Below are 12981 nucleotides of genomic sequence, written 5' to 3' on the forward strand. Positions count from 1 at the left end.
CAGAGGAGCTGAAGACCTGTCGTGAATGTGCTTCCAGGTGTGAGTAGCTACACACTGGAGCAGTCCTTGGGAGTGCACTGTGCTCAGGGGTGAAAAGCAATGCTTAAGTCTTCAAAAGCTCCGACTCTAATCATTCAATTTATTTGTGACAATATCATTTGTTCATTCCTAATGATTAAATATTGTAAATAATACCGTTTCTTTACCTTTTCTAAACACTCTTAATAGTAAAACATGGATTAATTTAAGTACTACATGCCACACAAAGGCAGGCACTGTACAGATGTGAGTTAAAAGACTGAAGCAGCATTTTAGTTTTCGGGCCACTACCAGTGCTCATGACGCCATTGCCATATTGGACATTGCTCTGTGTCTTCTTAATTTGCTCATGATTAAAACCCTCACATTTAAATCCTCACACCAAGTATTAAAGGGTTTTGCTCTTTCCTCACTCAGGTGCAAGCCATGCCTCTTTAAAGCCAGCGCACCCCCCCCAGGCACAGCAAAAGGGGAAATAAATAAATAAAGAGGCAGATAGGTAAATAAATAAATAAATAGATCTGGTAATTTAGTACTAGAAAGTTAATTCAGGGGACCTCTAACCTTTAAACCACCACGTGACTATTGATTTTCAATATCGTGCGGGCCCGTGCCACCCTGAGCGTGTAGAGCAGCGGATTCCGAGCAGTTTTTTCCTTATCAGCCCAGTCCCCGAGTACTCGTGCATTAAGACAACAAATACCGGTGGCTCCCGGCCTGTCACATGGCAGCCCCGTGGACGTGCCGGGCCTCTAATGAACTTGGGCTCTTGGCAAACAGATCATGGCAAGGGGGCTCCGGCAGCGCCTTCCCGGCTCCCTGGGGCCATGCCATGGCCGGGATGGAGGTGGCCGGTGGCAGTGGGGGGATGTGCCGTGAGGCGACCTCCAAAATCCCACTGCCCTCGCCCCCAACCATTCCTGTTTCCTGTTTAATTCCATCCCCCGTGCCCGTGTGAGCGCTGTCAGGTTGCTGAACGTGCTCTTCCCCACCCAAGACGCAAATGAAGATGGAAAGAGCGGCGCTGCTCCGAGCGGCTCTGAACCCCGTGCCTGGATTAGTCGGTAATACCAGGACATGCTACTTGAAACACCTTCCTCCCTCTGTAATCACCAATTAGTGCAATCAGTGCCCGGGCTGGCGTGCTGCCGGCCACGCGTGGCATTCCCGGCCCCGATGAAGATGTGCTTCCATCCTTGCACCTAAAAAAGACTTTCTCCTCCCCTTCTCTCCCTCCAGCTTTATTGATTATTGAAAATGTTACATCCCGGGGAGGAAAATGTCATTGCTTTAAATACCAGCATTAACAGTGGGGAAAAGTTCTTTTTCACCCAGGCGTGCGTGATGAAGAAAAATTAAACAATGGAGAAGACGGTGAAATACATGGAATTTTAAAGCAAGAAAGAGTCATTTGTGTGTTGATTCGACTGAGCAGGAGCTTCTCCCCCCCTTAAGTAAGCAAGCACGTCTCATACTGGACTTTTTTACTGGAACAGTGAAATATATAATGAAATCCAACAAGGAAACTGGAAAAACAGCCAAATTGGTGCAGCAAAGTGGTTAATAGGATCATTAGCCTCCTCGCTGTATTTTTTTGGACATTGTGTGCCTGTACCGTAGTCCTCGAGAGCAGATTGCAGGAACAGGCTGACAGTTACCCGCTAACTCAGCAGTGCTGGGTGCAAACTGCCATCTTCCTGTGGATTTACAGCTGCCACTTCTGCTACTTCAATTAGTTCTATAGCACACAGATGTTGCTTAAATGTTGCTGCTAATGATACTGCAATAAGCGTAAGATTCATGCCATATTTTGAGGCACGTAAATTTCTCAAGTGGCACAATTAAAGTGGAAATATTAGGTGGGGAGAACTTGGCAGTCTCTCCAACTTGGAAAGCGCACCCGCTATGCAATAATGGGTCAAAAATTCATTCAAGTTTTACTGCTGTTCAGAGTTTTAAAAGACTTTTCACAGTTGAATGCAAAGTAGTAAAAAGCAGAGTATTAGGAAATGAGAATGCTGTTGTGTTATTCAGACATGACTTTTTAATTTCAAATTGGAATCACGTGCCCGCCACGGCCGCGAGGGCCGCGCGCTGCCCGGCCGCAGCGCCGCGGTGCAGGAGGAATAAATCAAAAGTTTTCTTTAATACTGATTTAATTGAAGGTTCGGCGTGGTGGTTGTGTTAGCGGGGGGAGAAAAAAAAAAGAAAGGAGAAAAAATGGTTTCCTGAATCACACACAGAGACAGCATCAATCATTTCCGAAGCCAGATGTAGCCTCCAAACTGCAGCCTGACAACACATCTCCTGTTTGTGCAGCCACCAAGCAATTATTCTTTCCATTATATCTCCCAATGACAGATCTCCAAACCCAGGGCTGTAAAAATTAGAGTTTGGGCTTATACAGTTGTGTCGGGTCTTAAAAAAAAAAAATAAGAAAACTTATCATGGCTGCAGTGTTTATGAGCTTGTCAAAGTACATGTACATAATTTTCATCAGAATTTCTTTTACCTCATTTCCAATCCTTCAGGATTAGATTTATCAGCAGCTCTGTGCCGGCGTCCGAGCAGCTTTTCCACCTGCGAGTGGGATCTGGCTGCGGGGAGCCTGTTGGGGTGGCTCTGGTTGGGAAATGTGAAAGCTTTTCTTCCTCCTCATCTTTTCTTCCTCTTCGTCTCCGTCATTTATTTCATCATTTTCTTCGTCTTCATATTTTTTCATGATTTTCCTAATTTTATTAATTTAATCTCTTTTTCATCATTTTCCTCATCTTCATTTCTTTTTCATAATTTTCACCTTCACTATTTGCTTCATCATTTTTTCACCATTGTTTACATTTTCTTAATTTTCATCATTCTTTCTTCATCTTCATCATTTATTTAATCATTCTCTCAATCGTTTTTTTCATCGCTTTGTTCATTTTCATCATTTTCTTCATCCTCATCCTTTTCTTTACCATTTCCTTCGTCCTCCTCCAAATATTTCCCTTGCTCAAATATTTCTGTGGTGTACTGCCTTGGCTCTCCATCAAATTTAGGTGTCGTTTTTGGAAACACTGTGGCCTGTTTGGTACATTCATCACTGTGAGTTTGTCGTGAGGAAGAAGCACCAGTGGCAGCACTAAACTGGGCAGCAAACCCAAAGCTGGAAATTCACACATTATTTCCATTCAGTGTTTAATTTATTTGTTCTGGGGAGAGATTGTGAGATGAGCACTGATTTTGAAAATTCCAGCATGGGCAATATTTTAAGGATGAAGTTAAATGCTAGGAGAAGCCAGCAATAGTAAATTAAGGCTGGGGAACATCAGAACCTCACATCTAAATTACTGATTTTTCTACCCTGTTTCCATTTCTCTGTGTGGCTTCATCCCACTCCAGGTTTAGACTATATGATAATATTTAATTTCTTCCCAATATCCCATCTATCCCTGCCCTCTGGAAGTGGAAAACCATTGCCCCTTGTCCTGGCACTCGAGGCCCTTGTCTAAAATCCCTCTCCAGCTCTCTTCTATTTTTTTTGTCATAGTGAACACAGCTATGAAAATCAAAATAGTTTTCCATGATTTCCCCTCTAAAAAAGTGCCCAATGTTGAAAAATGAACATATTTTGAGCTCTACTCTGCAGTAGCAACTGAATTTTTTTGCAGACTAAACCTGAGATGGAGAACAAAAACCAGACACAACTTCTAATGTTGGCTTTCAGGAGAAAGACTGCAGAGGTCTGTGATTTGTTACTGGTGAACATGGAGTCAGAATGTGATGATGATTTTATGGAATTCACAGAAACAATGCCCTGTCCTTATAAAATTTTGCTTCTGTGATTTATCAAAGGTTTTTTTCTTCCAGTAAATGAGAGTTCAACCGTGCTTTGTCCCCCAGAGGAGTAATTAGATCCAAAATGGTGCAGAAAAAAGGCAACTTGGCTCCAAATATCACACCCAAATTGCTTGTCCAAGTTGGTGCAACGATATCGGAGTTTGTAACGCTCTGTGAAGTTGCTGGGGGACTAAGCACTGATTTACTCACCACATGATTTAGGGGAAAAATCAAATTAAATCTCTGTAGTTACCTCAGCAACCACCAGCATGGGTTGTGTTTGTGCTCCCTGATGGACAGACCGGGCCAGGGTGTCGCTGGTGCAAATGCCACGGAGAGACCAGCAGGGACACGGCAAAGTGGTCCTTGAACTTCTCAGCATTCAGGGTTTGCTGGAAAGACTTTCCTTTGCATTGGCAAGGACTTCCTAACTCAGTCCCTCTCTGACTTTGGCAGTTTGTTTCTCATCTCAAGTAGCCTCTGTAATCTATTATGATATATAGGCCAGTCTGATTCCCCCCTCGCTCCAGCCTATGTCCTCTTTCTATTTAGGAATTAATTATGATGCTATCTCGTATAACTCATTAGTATCAATTAATTCTTCCCCTTTCATGATTTTATATAGCTAAATTAGATTGCCTCTTAGGAACTTAATAATCAGTATTGGACTCATTTAGACATATCTATTTTCCCCCTTCTCCACCCAGTTTCACTTGGGCACTGGGTTGTGGTGGTGGGAAATGCCCCATCCCATCCAGGGGGGCAGTGCCACTGTACCCCATCTCCACCACGGCCACCAGCTCTGGCCTCACCTCACCCATAATTCTGAATTCTAGCAGTTTTTTGTTATTATTATTTATTTATCTGGGGGCTGCACGAGATGTTATTCTTGGTTTATCAGGGTGAATAGGAAATATTCGACTTCCAGCATTTGGCCAAACCATTGTGAATTCTTTCCCCCTTAAACTCGCCACAGGGACAGGGAGAGAGTGGAGGGAGATGCTCATTTTGCTCATTCATCCTGGTGGGGTGCTAAGTTTGAAATCTCAGCGTTGCTGGAATTCACATGTCCATATTTAACTGCTTCACTGCTTGCTGGCACGTCGGATCCAGGCAGGGAAAAAAAGCAAGAATATGATTGAATATATCTGGCAGGACCTGATATTCCCACTCATTTTGAATCTGATCCAGCAGCAGCCAAGGCAATTAAATAACAAGTTTTTCTCTGGCGAAATGAGTTGCAAAATGCCCCCAGCTGCATGATGTAGGAAATACACCTTGATTTTACTAATTGCTGAGCCTGTACCTCACGGGGGTAGATCCAAGGCAGCTTCCCAGGACCCACATCACGTATTCCAGGGAACTGAGCCTGGGCTGGGATGGGTTATCCCCCACTATGAGCCCGGGATAAGCTGCTGAGTGAGGGCTGTGGGCAGGGGGTGGTGAAAGGTGAGTGGATTTGCCTTGTTAGGAACATCAAACATCCAACATCACCTGCCATCCTTGGGCAACACCAGGCTCCAGATGCTCCCATGACTGGCCAGGAGAGAGCTCAGGCTCAGCCTCCTGCTGAAAAAAGGCCAGGCTGGGGGAGGTACAGCTTAGCTTTAGTGAGGCAGCAAAATGCAGCCTAAAGAGACAAATTTCAAGAGATCAGCTGGTGTGGTGTCAGAGTTTCTCCATCACGGGCTGGAACTGTCCCAGCAGCATCACCAAACACCTGTGATCTGCTGTATTGTAACATAACCTCCAAGGAGTTGGAATTTTTAAAAAAATGCAATGATTTGAAAGAAAAATGGTGTTAGATCAAAGTTATTGCAGGTTGCAGCACACACGTGCCTGCACATGTGTGATGGGCTTTGAGCAGCCTGGTCTAGTGCAGGGTGTCCCTGCCCATGGCAGGGGTGGAACTGGGTGAGCTTTAAGGTTCCTTCCAACCCAAACCATTCCATGATTCCATGATATTGCATCTCCTTTACATCACCTGGTACTGGAAAAACACGACCCAAAGAGGTACCCCCACTGCAGGACAAAGCTGGGCATCAGTGCTTCTCCCAACAGCAGCTTTGGAAGATGGAAGTGGAAATGAGTGTATTGACCCCAGATTTTACTGTTTCCATATTCAGTTCCAGATCAAACAACAGGGCTGGTGATGGGAGGGCTCTGCTGGGAGACCGAGACACACGAGGAGGTTTGAATAAGCAGCATAACGAGTGTAATTGCTAAATCTCAATTCAGGGAGATATGGGTCAAGGGAAGGAAAAAGAAGGGTGGATTTCTGTGAAAGGAGAGGAAAAGTCAAAAGGCTGAGGCTCACAGGATAACTTTATTTAGGCATACATTCGGGTTTGAAGCCCCCCGTGTCTCCCATCGCTCCCCCAGCACCCAGCTGCTCACCAGCCTGCCCCAAACACCCACTCAGGGGGATGGCAAGGGAAAAAAAAGAAGGAAAAAAGAAAGGCGGGAAGAAAAGAATCCAAAACTTGACTGGAAGGACAAAAATATTTTTTTGAGAAAATATTTCCCTCAAAATTTATAGAAAATTCAATCTTATCCCCATTCAAGATGGTTTTCAAATATGATTTCCACTGAAAATGAGGGAAAATGTACCATCTGATCTATCTTTTATTAATTTTTCCCTGACAATGTCAGCTCATTCTCCGAAGGGGAGATTATTCCCATTATCAACAAATTTAACTGGTTTTGTTCAAATCTAAGAGCATTCCTGAATTTGCACTTCCTTGGGCTGTTCACGGAGCTCTCCCTATTATTTAATTTATTTACATCCATGTATGCAATTATATTTCGTAATCTGATTATGTGGTTTATATCTTTGTAGGGATGAGAATGCAGAATGTTGCATTTCTTTTTTATTATATGAGTTGTCAAGTTCTTTTTGGATGGAAATGAGAGTTCAGTACCATTGTGGTGAGAGGAGCATTAATTTCATCAGTTAACCAGACCTACCAAAATAGTGCCGGGTGCAAAATCAAGGAGCATATTCTGCACCTGAATTATAAATGTCATTAATTAATTTCACTGATAAAGTTAATATGCAAAGGAGATATTATTATCTATAGTAAAAAAAAATTAATAGGTGGTTTGTGATCATCACATCCTTAAGATACTAAAACCCAGCAGATCTTATCCTTTCAAATTTATTTTTTATTCATAGATAGGGAGAGGAAAACACATTTTCTGCTCTTCCAACACCCAATCATGTTTTCAGTTCTGAGTGAATTAGTCACTGACCTGCACCAGATGAATACATTGAAATGAAGAGGAAAAACCCAACACAACTCTGCTGTTGCTGAAATTGCTGTGACCAAGTTTGTCACTGCAAAAACTCTGACTCCAGGTGCTGAGCTGGATCCTGCCAGCCCAGTCATCTGAACCACCTTGAGATGACCTCAGGAAGTGTTATCTGCCTAAACCTATTTTGCATTTAAACTGAATTATTTATCTAAGTTACTCTTTTCCTTGGGCTCCTTCCCATGGCAGCCTCTGCACTGATCCAAACTGGTGGGTGAAATGTCAACCTCAGCCCCTGGCAGTGCCCAGGGCCAGGCTGGACATTGGGGCTGGGAGCAGCCTGGGACAGTGGAAGGTGTCCCTGCCATGGCAGGGGGTGGCACTGGGTGATCCTTCAGGTGCCTTCTAATCCAAACCATTCTGTGATTCTGTGACATCAGAAGAATGCTGAATAAACCCTCCCCATCACACAGTTTGGGACAAAAAACTGTTCTCTTGATAAAACTCCCGTAGGTTCTTTTGTAATACTTGAGGGCTGCACCTGGCCAGCATGAGCAGATGTTTGCTTCTGGTAGCTGCTTTCCACGCTAATTAAAAAAAAAAAATAAAAGAAAACCAAGTTTAAAATTCTTTATATCAGGTTTCTGGTGTACATCAGTGATGTAAATGTAGCTAATTGCTCAACTTTTTATTTATTTCTGTATTTATTTATGTATTTATTACTTTTTTAGCCATTCCACTTACTTGGTCATGGCCTTTTACAACCATCAAAAGCAGAGCATTTTGGACATCTTTATGTGCAATACCCTGAAGAGGGTTGTTCCAGGACACCATGTTTTGTTAAAAATGCTGCTCTCAGTCTGTATTTTCCCTGTGCTCTGTCACTCCTCAGGGCTGAGCTGCTGAAGGGCCTTAACAAATCGCTGGCTGGGGATGTGCAGCTCTGGAAAGGGACTGAGGTGGGCAAGGATGGCTTGGCTTGGACCTCTGTAAAGTATTTCGGCAGGTCTGGCCCAGTTAATCCTGGTTTAGACCTCTGAAAGGTCCCTGAGTAGCTTTCCCATTAAAAAAAAAACATTATTTCTGTTTGTATTTTACTGATGTCCTTGGGCCCCTGTTGCTCAGGCTTTAACAGCTCCAGGGATTTGTTAAGATTTGTTAAGATTTGTGAGGCCCACGGCCCTCACCCATAGGCTTGGCTTCACCCCTTGGTCCATCTGAGCCTGTGGCTGGTCCCAAGCTACTGCTTGGCCTCTGCTAATCTGTTCAGGCTGTGCTTAAGGGATGAAGTAAGCGAGGAAATAGTTGAGGAGAAGCCTTTCAAGTCCTTGTAGAGATATTTGGGACACTACAGCGTTTGTTGGATTCGTGACCTACTCAAATGAGACACGTGGATAAATCAAAAAGGGGAAGAAGCACCAGAGACTGAACTGATCAGCCCAAAGAGGCTTGAGATGGTTGTTAGAGGTGGTATTATTTTTGTTATTTATACTCATTACAGTTTCTTTTATGTCTGCGGACACAAGAGCCTGGAGCGAGAGCTGTCCTAAGGAGGAAAAGGGTCACTGGTCACTGGCACAGGGTGCCCAGAGCAGCTGGGGCTGCCCCTGGATCCCTGGCAGTGCCCAAGGCCAGGCTGGACATTGGGGCTGGGAGCAGCCTGGCACAGTGGGAGGTGTCCCTGCCATGGCAGGGGTGGCACTGGATGGATTGAAGGTCCCTCCCAACCCAAACCATTCCAGACACACTCCAAGCATTTGCTTCCACAACAGAATTCCACAGCACAAGGAAGGAAGTCATTAAATACAACTTTATTGGGTTTCATTGTACAATTCTTTTTCACATCTTCCTCCTTTCTTCTTTCTTCCATCTTCCCCTTAGTATTTCCGTCCCATGCTTCCTCACAGATACAGGGCAATTCTTGTCTGGCTGTGTTACCCACACCAAACCCAGCCTCAGTTTCCTTTTTTAACTTGATTTTTCTATTTTAGATTTTACACAGTAGGAAATCTGTGATTTTTGTCTCGTTGAAGCAAAGTAGCTTTCAGATGATTTGCTTGCACCCTCACCACCCTGGTGGGTCTGTTCTGGGGGTAGTTGCTGTCTTTTGCTACAAAGTCGTTTCTCAAACAGCTTCATTTATTTCAAGATAAATGCAAACAAAGAGTCACATAACCAAAATCCTCTAAAAGCTTTGTGAGCACCAAAAATGTACCATTTTGTGACTAATTAACTTCATCCTTTAATTCATTATGTCCTTTCAGTAATAGCACAAGTCAACAAAGAGAAAACTATTAATTGCAACTGTTGCCTTGTTTAAATATTTAAGAAATAAAATGTTTAAGAAATAGAATAGAATCATGACTGTATCACCTCTGCCACTGTCATATTCCAACTGGCCAAAGCGATGTCACCAGCTGAAGTGGGGTCCCACATCAGGAGGTCTCAACTCCTCCACCAGTTATTTTCAACCTGAGCACTGAGAAATCATATTTGATCTTTTTATCTAACAGTGAAGTTTAGCATTACATAGGAGAAAGGGAGATGGCTTGGGTTTCATTATTTGATTTCTACAGTTTAAAGTTCTAGGACAGTTGAATTAATTACAACTTTAGTATGTTATGAAGTATCTGGGTAGAGATAGAGTTTGGAATGATACCAGCAACTTTTTAAAACTTTTTATGACTTGTGGGACTTCTGGAACATTCCTCCTTCGTATGCTTTAGTTTAGAGGTTGTTTGCATGCCCTGACTCCTGACTGGGTGCTTTCTCTTCCTGTAAAACTTAGGGCACTACATCGAACAACGACAAGCGGCCAAAAAAAAAAAAAAAAAATCAATTTGTAATCTGATTTGAGGGTTTTGATTTCCTCTGATGAGTTTCAATTTCATTAAAAGCAACCTTATTCGCGCATAAAAGAACTCCTTGAAGGGTAAAACAGGGAATTGTCTCAAAGAGTATAAAGAATCCTCACTCCTTTGTGCAGTTTATTCAGGGCATTAATTGTGGGTCCGGCGGGCGGCGGTGGCTGGCAGATGCGCCGCTATCGGCGCCGCGATCTGCGCGAGGAGGGAGGCGCAGCACAAGGGCTCACATTCAACCCTCATTGCGGGCTGCATTGACACTCCAGTTATCAACAGCCCTTATTATCTGCTTAGCGGCGGATCGCAGCCTGCCGCTGACATAATAAGCTACAAATCACTGGTGGGGCCTTTCTGCATTCTCCTAATTGTGTGTATTCTCTGGAAAAAAATTATCGCCAGGCCTCTTGTCTTGATGAGAAATTGACATTTTCTGGCAGAGCCTGGCGAGGACTATGTGGGGAGATAAGACTTATAGTTGTTTTAAAGGAGTGCAGCCATTCTTTCAGAGGCCTCTTTATTGCTCTAGTTGACCCACTTGATGAGTATGGATTTCATGAGGTCTTTTTCAGCATTTGAACTATAAAAGGTTCAGAATGACACCACCCCTTATAGACAAAAGATAACCTTGCCCTTTGAATATATTGATTCTTTATTAACTAGGCTGTTTAATGCAATGAAATGAGGCATTAGATTGAAGCCTATTTCAAGTGCTTTGGATAATCTTTAAAAGCTTGAAAGACTTTTAAAAGCTGCTCTGCAATAATTGGCGTGTACTTTTAGAGACTCTTATTCCTTCTTTTTCATTAAGGAATTTTTATCATCTTCCTATGTCTAAACTCACTGTGGGCTGACACAAGATATTTCCTCAGCAGGGCTCCTACCCAAATGTGTCGTAGGTGGTGGATTGCTCTAGGAATTGTCATATGTGGGTTTTCTCCTTTTGTATTTTCCTTGCATTGAAAGTTAGAGGAACCATTTAGATGCTCGTTATTCAAACCTTTGAAATAAAACTAAAAGGAAAAGCGCCAGTGGGCATCGTCCAGACTTTCATCCCTAAAAACCAGATTATTTTTTAGTGGGATGCATCTGATTATGCCACTGTTTAAACATGATACACAGACACACACTCCGAGTGGAACAGTTTTCAGTGCATCATAATAATAATAATAATAATAACCCAAAGTGCTCTGCAGCTTTGTTTTCATCAAACGTGTTTCCATCAGACATGAAAACTATGGAAATACTGGAGAAGAAAGGAAACATGGTTAAAAATCCTGGTTTTCCTTCTTTGTAGGCTGTGTCTACAGTGAGTCTCACCTTCTCCTCACTCCGTCCCTAAAGCACAGGCAGCCGAGGAGGGGCTGGGACACACAGCGTGTCCTTTGGCACTGTATCCACATGCACCACTACATCCATTTGCTTTGGAGCTCTGAGTTCCTCCGTGCCCTCTCAAAGTTGTCAGCAGCCCTCTGATTAATGACCAGATCAAACTCCATAACAAACTCCCCGTTTTACCACCACAGGCACTTACATTCCTCTGCCAGACCCATATTCCTGTGGAAATACCCATTTTTTGGTGCTGCTGGTCACACACAAGGATACAGGAGCACATTTGGCGTCTGGGGTGGGGAACTCAGACCTGTACAGCAGCGAAAGCGTTGCAACTTCTCTGACTGGGAGGCGGAGCTGTGCCCACCTCATTATAAATACATTTTTGTACCCATTAGATGTGCATTGCACATATTATGGCCCAGAGGATGAAATATTTGTGCTCAGTATTATAATTAACCAAAGCATTTGCTTCCTTAGCAGCAGTTAAGAGATGAGCACGCCAACCTTCAGTGTCAAACCACCACATGGAAAATTTGGGTTGTGCTTTGTTTAAAATAACTTTTCCTGTTTACAGACCTTTACAATATGATATTAAAATAGTTTAAAAAAAAATCTATTGTTATCTTTACTTTACAAAAAGGGTGTCTGAAGTGCACAGTTTTGTTTAAATAAGAAAAAGAGATATTCTGCTGTTATCTTCACAAAAAGTGAGCACTTTTGGATAAATACTTCACCAAGGCTGAGCAACAAGTGATTGCCACTGCAGAGCAGAGATCTCCTTCCTCATCCTCCTCCCAGGGAACTGGAAAGACCACGTCAAGGATTTGGGCTTTTTCATAACAAAGGAATAAAAATTCTGATATTTAGAAATGAAACCCCCAGTGTTGCGTTTTTTCATTTCGTGTTTAGTCACTTTTTTTAATAATCAAACCAGATAAAATTACTAAAAATGAAATTCACAGACAAGAAATACTTTAATTAAATATTGTGTAAAATGAACATTTTTTTATACAGTTAAATATATGAAAAAATGTACAGATAAAACAATCTTATTGTAGGGTCTTTAACAGTAAAATCTACCATTTAGTGAAGCTTTCCGTCTGGAGACAATGAAGCGATGAGTGCATTGACTAATTAATCTAAAACACAAACAGATTGCATTTATGAAGGAACTTGCAGACTTTCTTAACATGTACACGTGACCTCTTTTTTTACTTTTTTTAGAGCAAAACCTTACTTAGACAAAATATAACGGAGGCAATTCAGTTCCAAAGTGACTTCTCAGGCTTTCCTACCTAGCCAAGCCTTGGCCGTGCTCACAGAGCTGTGCTACGCTGAACTGTTCTTCTAAACCCTTTCAGAAAAGCTTGACTAAAATGTGCATTATTTTTTGCCCAGAAAGAAAAAAAAAATTAAAAATAATTTTTAAAAAAATGATGAATAATAATTTTTTTAATAATCCCTCCTTTTTGGTTAAAAGGTGAATTTTGCTGCAGTTTGCAACGTGCTTTGCAGTGCTGCGCTGGCAAAGGATTTAGTGCAAAGTAAAAATAAAAACAACTCCACGTTTCTCTCGCTGGATTTGGCACTGAGAGCCACGGAATACGCCGGAGGTCATTCCAGTTTAAAAAGTACAGTCGGCTACGGGTCGATTACAAAAAGTTCCCTTAAAAAA

This window comes from Corvus kubaryi, unplaced genomic scaffold, assembly GCF_017639235.1.
Source record: "Corvus kubaryi isolate FWS band 111438036 unplaced genomic scaffold, C.kubaryi_AGA036_p1.0 138, whole genome shotgun sequence".
Lineage (NCBI taxonomy): Eukaryota > Metazoa > Chordata > Aves > Passeriformes > Corvidae > Corvus > Corvus kubaryi.